At 34.2% G+C, this 13652-nt stretch overlaps 1 protein-coding gene across 2 annotated transcripts in view; it reads right to left on the bottom strand.

Annotated features, from left to right (window-relative positions):
• LOC134675153 (mushroom body large-type Kenyon cell-specific protein 1) overlaps positions 1-13652 on the bottom strand; it is a 276201-nt gene that overhangs the window by 35681 nt on the left and 226868 nt on the right. The window lies entirely within an intron of this gene.

Raw genomic sequence — 13652 nt, 5'->3', positions numbered from 1 at the left:
CAAGTCCGTCGTCTGACAGGTTTTGAACCGTATTACAGTGACATAAGGTATATCTAGGATCAGTTAAGGATGTTTGTGTTAAGTGCTACTAGTGCATAACATTAGGCCACGTGAATTGGGGAAATAGAAAGGCTTAACTGCTTTTGCATGCCATGGAGTCCCATACAAGCGCATTTGATTTTAGTATGTTTAATTTTTTTCAGTGTTAAGATAAAGCTTATTTTTTAGATATTTCTTATTTTTTTGATATTTTGTCGCAGAAAAAGAAACTTCTGTAAGTATTTGAAAATTTTGAGGTAAATCGCGTTTCTACAGTACAATAGACAATTTCGTGGAATCGCCGTTTTGTATTTTCAGATGAGCATAGCTTAGGTATTTATGTTAGGTACTTCTTAAAATGCTATGATTTAGCGCTTTATGTGCTCCTAAAATCGTATCTTAGACGTGGGTGTTAAAGGCCGCCAAGTTAAGAGGATACGGGAGCTGAGATTAAAATATTTTAGGTGAACATCCGTCTCGCTAACGGAAGCGGCTCCTAAAACTAGTGCGATAAGGACAAAGCGAAGAATCCTGCGTATATATTAATCTCCAAAAACGAGGTTTCATACTCTACTGTTTCCTCCACCAAAACTTAACCAAATGCAACGAAATTTTGAGATCTAAATGGTAATTATAAATTATCTGTGTCGGACTGTTTTGCTTTTTAGGCTAATAATTGATGTCAGTATTGAACACCATGCTTCTCTTTGCGGCCTAATAAATTAGGCCGTTTTTGCGAATATTTGAAGTGCTCTAGCGCCTTAATAAACACAAACATCAGAAAAAGCAAAACAGCCCGACACAAATATTAATAATAATAATCTGTGTTGAAAAAAGTCATTGCTCTAGCATCAAAACCCACGGAGGAAACAGTCGAGTAAGTACGTTTGTATGGAGAAATTACCACTCCTGTTGCTGCTTAAAGTGGGATTGGGTGGAACACGCCTGCTGCGATTATTTTTCTATGCATATTTTTGACCATTTTGTCATAGAAAAGGAAACTCTTATACCTGCAAATCTTCAGAAAATTCGCTTTTGTAAGGGACAAACGGTAGACAATTTCATGGAATGCTCCATCACCTCTTGTTTTGATAATATTATGTAACTTGGGTTTAGTATTTGTGGCAAAAAGAATCCTGGTCTCGTAAACTTTTTGTAAACTTTTTCAACATTGTCCACCAATGATAGTCATGCTACATGCTAGTACTAAATTTACCGGCTATCTAAGCCTAAGATGGAATGTTTCCACGATAAAAGTGAAATCTACCTGGTGTCGTATCGCGACAATGAAACAATGCAAACTATAGGCGTATTCACACTTTTAAAATATTCTACTGATGTGATATTACTGTCATTGCCTCACTCTCACATCAATATCTAGGTGTGATGCACTGAAATTAGATTAAACAATATCAATATAATATTTTTAAAATCGAAATATGCTTCCTACCGTTTGGCTACCAGCCAGATCGACAGTGGTTCCTATTTTTGCGGACCTGGCATTATCTTACCACTAAAACCATTTTCAGACCTTGTAGGTTCACAATAGCACATAGAGCCAAAAATTTAAACATTGTATTAATTTTAAAGTTAGGTTAGCTGAAATTTTCATTGGGATTGTATTGATCTTGAAAATTCGATAGTACATAAATAACACGAATTATTACCTATGATATTTTATTTCATTATCTGATATATTTTACATATTATGTATGTATAAAACTTAAGAAACTAAAACCCGTTCTGAGCCATGCCGGGTCCAAAGGTCCCCATCACACTAGTTACCCCGCTGTATGGCGATGAAGACCTGTTGGACTAGCCATGACTTACCTATGATTATGACGACGCGACGCACTGCGTTATTTTACATTTGCACAACTCCGACAACTTTTTTAATCCAATTTAATGACATTATTAAGAAATTATAGTAATAATAAACGCCTATTTAACGTCACTGTTTCTAGACTCTCTACTCAATTATTTAAAACACTACCAACTTAGACTCTATGTCAAAAATTATGCGAAGTGCGTAAAAAAAAACTATTCTAAATTCAAACGGCCCATTAACCGGTTCCCACGACCGCCATCTTGCGCGTCCTCGGCCGCCATTGGCCGAGGCCGTTTAGAATTAGAATGTGTACCCTACCATTTGGAGACCGGTAAATTATGTGGACGTTTTTTGTTCCAAGTTCAAATAACAGCTGGCGGACGGACGTTAGAAAATGGTGAAGTAGGTTTATTGTTCGATAATTGATGGGATGGTTATTTTATATTCAATATGTTATACATAAAACTGTATAATTTATTATATAAAATATTTTTTAGTTAAGAGCGATTTATAAATTGTGAAATGATTATAGCTTAGTTTGTAGTAGTAGTTATACCAATTTTGATAGTCGGCGAAAGTATGTATATTTTCAATTCTAAAACGAATAAAATCTTAAACCATTAAGTACCTATTTATTTTTGGTTTTATATGTAAGTTTAATGTCGCATTTTTATTCTATTAAAAGAGCGATATAGTTATCTAATTTCAGACACAAAAAAATTAAATTTAAGTAGGTAGTTTACTTATTTTAGTTTTAGTTTACTTAAACAATTTTTCTCTTGTATAATCATACCAATTTCGGGGAAATTGTGTTATCAAAATTACCTTACCTACAAAAAAACTATTTAGATATATTTTAAACTTTTTGATATAAACTTCAAAAAATCTATACCTACCTATCGTCATATTTTAACTTATAAACCCAACATTATTTAACTCAAAGCTTTAATTAATTCTAGGCAATTCCTATACCTAACTAGAATATCATATAGGTACCTATATTAATTATTTGCTAGTCAAACTGGTTGTTTGTTAGGAAACAAAATGGCCGCTTGATTATTCAGAGGAAAACATTTATGTATACTAATTAAAATATTCTAAATGACTAGCGATCGACATAATAATGTGATAATTAACCAGTTCCTACATGTACCATTTTCAACGCTAAATATATAAAAAGGTACCTATCTATAAGAATATTTATAGTGCCGTTGAGCAAGATAAGAAATATTTTTGACTTAGAGATAAGTATTAATATATTTAGGTTTTTTATTGAAGAAAAAACCTATTATCTGCGATTTTTTTAGTTATACACGTGGCCCAAAAATACTTACCTACATACTTAGACAGTGTTTTAAATGTCATTAAAATTAATACTAAAATAATTTAAGTAAAACAACGTTTTATCTTCAAATATACTCTTTTAGCTTTGATATACTTAAACGCAAACGTTTGTATAAGTAATTATCAGCAATATGCCGCAGAAAAAAAAATCCACAACGTAGGTAAGTATTTTTTGTGTAGGGGACAATCTATAATTTATTTCGTCTATTTCCTTTCATTTCTTAAGAGCCAACAGGTGTGGTCATTTCTCCATACAAACGTACTCGACTGTTTCCTCCGTGGGTTTTGATGCTAGAGCAATGATTTTTTTCAACACAGATTAATATTGTCAATATCTGTGTCGGACCGTTTTGCTTTTTATGATATTTTTGTTTTTTAAGGCGCTAGAGCCCTTCAAAAATGGCCAAAATGGCCTCGTTGACTATGCCGCAATGAGAGGCGTTGTATTCAAAACTGATATCAATTAGCCAAAAAAGTAAAACGGTCCGACACAGATAATTTCATAATCATTTAGATTTCCAAATTTGGTTACGATTGGTTAAGTTTTGGAGGAGGAAACAGTCGAGTACGAAACCTCGATTTTTGAGATTTTTACGGAGCATTTTTCGCCTTGTTCTTATAGCACTAGTTTTAGGAGCCGCTTCCGTTAGCGAGACGGGTATATTTACCTAAAATGTTTAAAACTCAGCTCCTGTTTCGTCTTAAGGCATACTCTGGAGTTGAATGTTGTCTCCCTACCTGACACTGCTTGTATAGTCTGTTATAGACTCGAAGGCCAATGATGACTCTGGAGAAATTATACTTTTTTATAAAGTCCATGTGGAAATTTAGTAAAAAAATAAAGCACTGGAAGATATAGTTGGCCTACTATCACAAAAAAAAAACATTATGTAGACTCATTCCATACGGAAAAATCCGTTTTAAACTATCAAAAACTTAAAAATTGACGTAGGTACGATCATAAACGTATTAGCGTCACTTGCACCAGCCTACTAACCCAGGGTTAAGCGGTTAAACCGTTAACCCAGTGGCATATTGTATTGGTAACCATGGTAACTCCAGGTTTAACCGGTTAACCCCGGATTAGTGGAATGGTGCAAGTGGTCCTTACGGTATTAGTTTATCAAAACGATGTATACCGATGTAAACGATGTTGTTACCGTATATTTGATTATGTTAACTTCCAACTGACGTATTTTATACTCCTATTTCAATTAATTTTATTCGTACTTTAGAACAGCGTCGACATTAACTTGTAACTAATTTATGTGTTTATTCATTACTCTAGTATTCTAGCCTAGGCAACCTAACTTGCGTCATACAAGACCTAACACAGGAAATAAAAACAACTAATTAACAAATAGCTAAACGGTGAATAACTAGGTTTTTAGCTTGCTAGATTTTTCCGTAACTTGGATTTATTGGAAGCAAAAAATTGATATTTTTATTTATTTTCCTTGTTCAATATTTCCTTTATTTATTTCTTATCGAATGTCAATTGATAAAACGCGGTTTAAATCCTAATAAGGTAGTGGTAGTATTCGTGTTTCGCATATTAAAATAATTATATCAATGAAACGATCATAGGTAATCGCGAGGTAAGAAAATAGGGCAAAATAAATATAAAGGTATAAAATAAATGAGGTCTCGTGGATGTAAGTAATTAATGTGGATAATTTATATTTAGTAGGTATACTTAAAATACGTAGGTACTTATTGTTGTTTGAAAGGTAAGTTTTTAAATTTATTGTTTAGTTATATAGACTTTTATCTAATGGTAGACTAGCTTAGTAACTAAGTTAACTCGGTGCGTTTTACTCAGTAGACTGTGTATTATAGTATGTATAAATTTTTTAATGCCACCTTTAGAAGATACTCGTATAATAAATTAATAATAAAAAAGTGTTTAACACAAAAGTATAAAACCGCCCTTTAAAAACGGAACTTACTTTGAGCTCAGATTAAACGCGAAACAAAACAATTTCTGACGTTAAAATCTCACTGTCTAGCAAAAAGCGCATATTTTCAAATATCACGGCACCATACATCATAACTGCTTACCAACATGACAATCGTACAAAGAAAAACGTTCAAAAACAACAAACACCCAACTAACCATGAAATCTCATGTTCTGTTCCACGCAAAACTCAAAGCACAAAGCTTTCATTACGAGTATTTCCGCTTAAACAAAAACGAAACGCCAGCGTGAGAATAGTGTTCGAAAATTGAATTTGGAGTGTGGTATGTGAACGCGCGCGTTTTCTTTTTTTTTTCCTTTTTTTTCGTGAGCGGCATAGATTAGTCAAGGCGTTTGTGCACTGAGCCTATTTGGTCGCACGTGGCGGAGGGGTGGGTCTCGAATTTTCCGAGGTTTCCACCCCTCCACGGACCGCCCCTATAGGCTTTTCTGTCCGGCCTATGCTGTTTAACCGATCGGCTAGGGGAACTATGGAGTAGGATTAATTTTATTCTAAAATACATTTTTAACGATACATTTTATTATGATGGAAGTGGAATATGTGTTTATAAAGCTAGTTTTTGAAGTAGTATAAGCCCCAATGGAAAATTTAGACATATCACTTTTGTTTAGACATTTGTTGTATTTTTCTACAATATAACGTAATTACTAAGCTATTTGTATTTAAAACTTGTCTCAACTACACGTTTTTGTATTAAAACAGATTCACCGAGGGTTTATTACACTTAGTATTCATAACTAAAAAGTGTTATAAAAATAATTTAAATTACATTCCGTCTACATATATTTTGACCATTCATGGTCATGCTCATATTTTACAAAACACCTTTACATCCAGCTAACGCAAAAACTATTCCAACTCATTATTAAAGATGGCGTTAGAAAATTCAAAGAATCCCATAATAATTACATGCCATAGAGTAATTACAAGCAAAAACTCACGCCTTATAAGGAAGTTTGAAGTGCATAGATAAAAAGCATAAAATAAAAGCTATTATGGCAGAAAACGGAATTATAGCCTTAAGCAGTAATTTGGAGTTACGACTCGAAAACCCGATGGTATAAAAGTTACCTACAATACTTGTGAGCGAATTACATTTTCACGCTTCATACATTTTTAGAGTTCCGTCTGTTGATGAACCAGAAAACTTTTTGTAGATATTTCTTTTTTCTAATTGACATATATCATTACCTATATAAGTACTCACCGAACACTTTAGAAAAAAATAATTTGGAAACCCGACATTAAGTAAAATTTTGCATGATATGTTGGCAAAGGAGAATTTCGCAACATAATCTGATTAAAATTTTATTTTAAAGTAGTCTTCTACTAATTTAGTCTGAAATAGATCACTAGAGAGACTTGTATTTGTATATATTGTAAATAAAACTGTATTAAAGCTTTAAACTTGGTTTCACGACACAATACTAAACAGTAAAGATTTTTTTAAATCTTCGGTATTAAATTTAATTTTCATACTCAGAAATAGATGTTGAAACCAATTTTCTTTCGTTTAAGAATTGTATTTCTCCAAAACCGTACATATTTAACAACCGTTAGCCCGTTGCTATATTACTGTGAATCCGCTACGTCACAGAACCATCATTTCAACTCCCGCGCACGCCCGACTGCCGACTACTGTGTAATTACAGAATATACCTTATTCTTTATGTTCAGACGTGCAGGTGAAGACACAACGTTAATGCATTCATTTACATTCCCTATTTTAATTGCGCTTAAAATTAGGAAGTTTAGGAATCATGAAAAAAGTAAATATGTGATGCGTTAGATAATTGCTAGTTTAATCATTAGAGTACAAGTTTTTTTATAGTTTCTCGTGGTAGTGATAGGTGTATTGCTTTTCATATTCAGCTTTTTAGTAACGTATTATTAATTCGTACAGTTGTGATAAAATGATAGTGTGTAAAGTTGTTTACTTTCATTTTACACCACCTCGGTGGTAAAAAAGCATAACAGCTCACCAATTGGTTAACGATTACTGTAACCTCTGGACGCATGCATGTATAATCACATACGCGTTGCTAACCCTTAAAAGTAATACACTCCTTTCTTTGAAGAACCCAATACTTTTGTACCAAGAAAATCCCTCTGAAAATGCACAGCGTCCATCATTGTTCAAGGGTGTAACGATGAATGGTGCTGAATTAACTTTTATACGAAGTGCAAAATTAATCTCATTTCTCAAACTCAAAAACATTTCCCACAGTTGTTTTCAAAACCACTTCGCTCCTAAATTACATTTAATAAAAAGCTAACTAAAAACAAAGCCCACTCCACTCCATTCTCTGTTCATGCCTACTTTTCGTTCAACGCCTACACGTTCACTATTTTACTTTACCCCCTCCATTCAAAATGGAGCCTTACTCCCCGCATTTACGTTTTAAATTAGCTTGCAACCGTTTATACGCACTCTGTCTCTTTTACTCGTATTAATCAAAATGTGAGTTTTCTACTTTGACGTAGAATCGTAGCAAATGGATAAGGCATTGTTCCATAAATTGAAACTATGGGTTGATAAGCAGCCAGCATTGGGAGACCTTTACCTCCCCTCCCTTGAGTTAGGAGGGCGGGTCTTTAAGGGGGTATTGTTAGGGGTTGTAGGGGTCTTGTGGCGATGGTTGGGCCTAAGCTTGGTTTAGACAAGGTCCATAATTGCTATTGTAAGGTAAAGGGTTTACAATAATCCGTATAAACCGTCATTATGAGAGACAGTGATTAGAAATGGTGAAATGCGTTTTGTTTAATTGGTACGTATTTTAATGGCTGTCATTATGGTATGGGGGCGGTGTTGTGACAACTCGGTAACCGCTTTGTATAAAAAAACGGATGCAGATATTCATATTTTTCAAAGAAACGTTATGCAACAGATGACATTTTTAACAGCCTTTAAAAATTGTTTTAAAGTCTTTCAGGAACGATCATCTAAAAAGTATCATATTACTTGTAAAAAATGTCTTATATTGATAATATCTGAGAAACATAGATTCTAACAAATAATATATTTACGCCTGAACGTTTATGAGCAGATTGTCATTCGATTATAGTTTTTTTTTTTACTTCAGAATCCGATAAAATGTGGGTATATAGAGTTCCCTATTGTGAATAATATTACTTAATAATATAATTGGGATCACATATAAATATATTTCGTATAAAATGAGGTGCTCTTTAAACTTACCAAACTTTATCAAAATCTGGCAAAAAAAAACATTTGAACAAAATAAAAATTGTTCCGTCTATAATTTAATAAACCACGGTGAAATAATGACGTTATAAAACGGTTAAATAATGACACGTTATGTAATAGAACAGTCCAATAACCCATTTATAGGCGAGTTGACATTGACTTTGCCGCGATCTATTTTTATTACAAGCTTTCATTTTATAAAGGGCTGATCATTTTATAGACCTACTGCCGTATTCGAACTTCAAGATATTCACAAGAGACGACACGTACTAGATCCATTCTAGATACGTTATAGTTTAGATATCAACTAGTTCTCTTTTGCAGCGCAATTCGGGCAACCAATGTCACTTTTACGTTAGATAGAGTAAGATATAGTCTATTAGATGTGAATTGGATCTCTAAGTCATATCCTGTGGAAATCGTTGAAGAGTATCTCCAGAAACGCGCAAATGTCAAATTTGACAGGTTAGATCTTAAGCATATCGTTATCGTATCTTGATATTTAAAAGATATCTAATAGATAAAGATATTTCAAAATCCGAATCGGGCCCCTAGCGCGCGTCGCCTCTATGTAAGGAGCGCCTCATAGAGGCCTCCGGTGACCAGAGGGCTGGCCAATATTTTGCCCAGCGGATCAGCATTGCCATCCAGCGGGGCAATGCGGCCAGCCTTCTGAGCACCCTACCAAGCGACTATGACTTAGGGTATTTTTTTTATTTATAAGTTTTTAGTGTTTTATTAATTTTATTATGTTATAAAAATGTTAATTAATACATAAATCTTTGGCAAAAATTTCATTTTTGGTACAAGCTTTTATCGCTGACTGTACTTTTCTTACGAAAGACAACTAATACTCATCGAGACAATTCTAAAAACCCCTAACACAACTAGGTTGCGTTGTCGTCGTCATCACAGAGTTCCTATGGCCACCTCCTGTCTCCATCATCAGATCAGCTCGATGGTACCATAATATTGCATTGTCATCCGATTTATACATGCATGCAAAATTTCAGCTCAATCGGAAACCGGGAAGTGGATCAAGATTTGATTACAGACAGACAGACAGACAGACAACGGTCAGGTGAAACTAAATAAAAGCTTGTAAAATACACTCTTTTATAGATATAAAGTGCGAAAAGCTACCACTTATATGATAATGACATAGGTATATGTTAATTTTTAGGTGTATCAAATTGAAGAGCCGCGTTTTGTCACATAGCACCAGCTAGTGGTTTAGGTGGAACTTCGTTGTTTTGTTATTTCTGTTAGTGTTAATTTCTTTTTAGAAATATTGAACAGGATTTAATTTAATTATAGTTTAGGTACAAATATAAATATTTGTATTTCACCTTTTTTCTTGATATTGTGTCGTTAGTTAATTAAACCTACATGTTTAAAGGGTAGCACAATATGACTGGCAACGTGCTGTTCGTATTGTAAAGAGCACTAATTTGAAATGGAAGGAAAATAGAATGAGAAGAAAAGACGGCATTGATTAGTGTCAGAACATAATATTGTTTGTTACAAAAATTAGAATATATTAATATAAAACTCAGCGTGGAAATCCATTGTCGCTGTATATAGTTCCAGAGAAACATATTGATATATATTATTGGATACTGGGGTTTAATAGATCGAGGCAAATGTTGCTGAGGAGAGAGGTGTGTGCCCATGAGCGTGGCAAGCTGATGTAAGAGACGGGTTTTCTCAAGATCGGGACGCCTTTCATGGCCATTGTCACAAGTTCCGACCCAAATCCTATTCTTGACCGCTGCAGACTTTTCTGTAAGTGTTACGATTCGGTTCAGTGTTTAGATGTCTGTCAGCAGTTGTGCACAAGCTAAATCTCATGATATTTGTTATATTTTAGATCGTCTGTCTCGTTCGTCTGGCGGAATGCAGAGGAGTTAACTTTGAGGAATTAACATCGTCTGTGGCCGCAGGTATGTGTTGGCCCTTAGGTAGCCCTTAGGTAGCCCTTAGTACGCTCATAGTTTACTTGAAGTCCAATTTTATTATTGTCATAGATCGGTAACCTTTTGCTTTTGTCTCATTTATAATGAATAACTTTAATATCATAACTAAGGTTTACTGTGATCTAATGGACAGTGTTACTTGCCAAATTTAATGCTCAGGTGTAACTTTCGTATTATAATTATCTGAATAAAATTTAATTAAACAACTAGTTTGTTGGTGGTTTATCCTAAGTGTAAGAATACAGATATTATTGAACCAACAGCTCTACCGTTAGCAGTCTGAGCTAGAAGTTGTAATTTTAGGGTATGTAGGAGAAGAAATAAATCGACTATCAAGTGGATTCTTGTGTTTTCTTTATTTTATACATCCCTAAGTATTATGTAACCAGCCGGGTACATTTTCGTAGGTTTACAGGTTACATAATTGGCGCCCAACGTGGGGTCAAAAGAGCCGCATTCTGCTCGCGAGCTGCGTTTTCCAACCCCATTGGTAACTAGAGCAACCAATGCAACCCACAGATTTTAATCATAAATATTTTTTTATAAAAAAAAATCAAATAAAATAAAATTCTAAATTATTTATTTGGTATCTAGGTGGATTTATACAATAATTTGTGGTGGATAGCTCCTGTTAAGTATAGCAATACTTGTATTAGGAGGTACCGCTCCTTCCAAACGGAGTGTTTCAGGTTTAATATCAGATAGATAATTTTAATTGGTACATAATTGTTATTTTTACATAACTATAACTATACCTATAGCTAATTCATATAAGTTTTTTTCCTTCCTTTTCATTTCCTTTATTCCTTCTTTTTCTTCAAACTCTCTTCAAATTAAGAGGCATCCTCCTGTCGGTGGAGTATTTTCCATTTCTCTCTCTCGTATGCCATATTCTAGACCTCTTGATACGACGCGACACCAGATTTTTCTTTATTCGGTCTACATAGCTACGTCTTAGTCTGTCCCTGCCTCTCTTTCCTTTTATCTTGCCTTCTATTATGGTTTTAAAGAATTTATCGTGCCGTATCAAATGTCCAATTATGTGGGGATCACTGTACTTCACCATGTAACATCCAAGCCATGAAATAAATATGTTTTGTTTTATTTTTTAAATTTTGAAATTGAATTTTTCCCAGTCTATTTTTCTTAAAAAGGGTTTAAATACGCGCCGGATTTATTTTATCTTTTTAAACGTAACATGACTATTTTATCAATAAAGACAATTTTCTTTTTCTCACGCAGCGGATGTCATGACAGAACACATAATTACGGCAATTCAAGAACTATGCCACACCGCTAACGCACAATTTCCCCGAGTTTTGGAGCAATTCACAAAGACCCGGCGGTCCCACGGTACAATCTAAGTCGAATTATTACGAGCAAAAACTAGAATTATTGGCTACAAGCTGATATTTTATAGCGTGGATGAAGAATGGATACAGTTTAATGATACATTTGCAAAAAACTTTGTAAAGTTTTGAGTTTTTTGCCACAATTTTAGATGATCTTAGTAAAATAAACGAAATTTACATATAGTAATACAGAAGGTAGAGAAAGTAATAACCGATTCATTTATATCTGTAAGAATCACAAAAAAAGTGCAAAAACAAATAACCATAAACTTTTTTTGTTAAACGATTTAAATAATTAATAAATAGTTAGATGACAACCGAAAGTCGGCATCTTCTTATATATTATAATCTTATTTTTGGCTCTTAACTTCTGATAGTAATTAGGTATGTAATAAATTTTGGTTGCCATCCGAGGGTTTGCACGACGGATCCGAAATGTATGGGACGATCCGCGGATCCGGATCCAGATCCGGATAATTTCATACATTACGGATCCGGATTGCAAACCCTACATCCGACGAAATCCAAAGTAACATAACGACTTATGACCGTATTAAGTAAAAATGCCAAAAAAAAACAATTGCCTGATACCAGATAGAAAACTAAATTCAAAAAAATAATCTTACCTTTAGCCACATTTTAACATAAATAGGTACATAAAATCATTCACAATCCGTGTGACTAAAACCTTATTTAATAATGAATTTCAAGAACGGTATGCACCTAGATAAATCACACGAGGCCTATGTTTATTCAATACTGCACGTTACATGATACACGATAATTGAACGTGTATTAGCTGTGACTCAATGCCATATAATTGCTGAAGGTTAAGGTTCGATTCCAATATTGATGTCATTTTTGACTCATCTGACATTGTATAAAGGTTTTCCACTGCATTTGAAAATTAATCGGATAATTATTAAGCTATGGATTCTTCTTAGGATCAGGTTGTGCTTAGGATATGTTTTAAGTACCTAATACTACCTATAGTTTATTTATTATGTGCTCAAAAATATCTGAACAAGCACTTTAACGCCTTGACAATAGAGACGTGTGCAAAAAAAGTGCGCCTTGGCCGCTCCGATACTTATATCCGATGTCAACTGTCCAGTCGCCATCAGATATATCGGAGCGGCCAAGGTGCTCACAAATATCTGAGCACGCCTCTATTGTCAGGGCGTTAGAATGCTTATTCAGATATTGTGAACACCTTGGCCGCTCAGATATATTTGATGGCAACTGTACACGTATCTTTTTACACGATACTTTCCCCAAATCTTTACCGAAAAGCAAGTGTTAGTGTGTAATTATTTGATGTTTAAATAAATTAAGCTATTTTATAAGATATTGTTGTGGAATGGCCGGTTCTGCGATAGGATACAACATACATTTACAGTCAATAATATTTTAAATAAATATTAACTTTACGCGTACCTACACCATACTTTAAAATATCTGAAATAGCCATGAGAAGGTACAGTTTCTACTCACTCACATAATGTAAAGTTTCTACAAGAGTCAATCTATTTAAAGTTATAAAATCTTCCAGGAAATAAACATCAAGCATCCGTGTGATAAGTTATCGGCCGTATAAAATGTCCGACTACTTTCGTTGACAAACATTACGCAACCGGCCCTCAAAAGTGACGTAACTGATGCACCATTAAGGCGTGTACTCACTGCCGCGCCGCCCTCTTTCACCCTCCCCCGATAAGCCGATGATGATGATAAATTGATAATCCTTCAGATCAATGATGATCAAGAGAGATCACCGACAAGATTAAATCCTGACAAAGGTCCGAACGTCACCCTAAAAATTTGGAAAATTCCTGGGCGGTCGTTTCTCAAAACCCCAGTGGGATTTTGAGAAACAGTCAAAGTCAAATGATTTATTTGTGAACATAGGTTACTCCATACCTTAA

The sequence above is a fragment of the Cydia fagiglandana genome, chromosome 21 (assembly GCF_963556715.1).
Source record: "Cydia fagiglandana chromosome 21, ilCydFagi1.1, whole genome shotgun sequence".
NCBI classification, from domain to species: domain Eukaryota; kingdom Metazoa; phylum Arthropoda; class Insecta; order Lepidoptera; family Tortricidae; genus Cydia; species Cydia fagiglandana.
The sequence above is the reverse complement of the archived record's forward strand: the minus strand, read 5'-3'. Positions and strand labels throughout refer to the sequence as shown.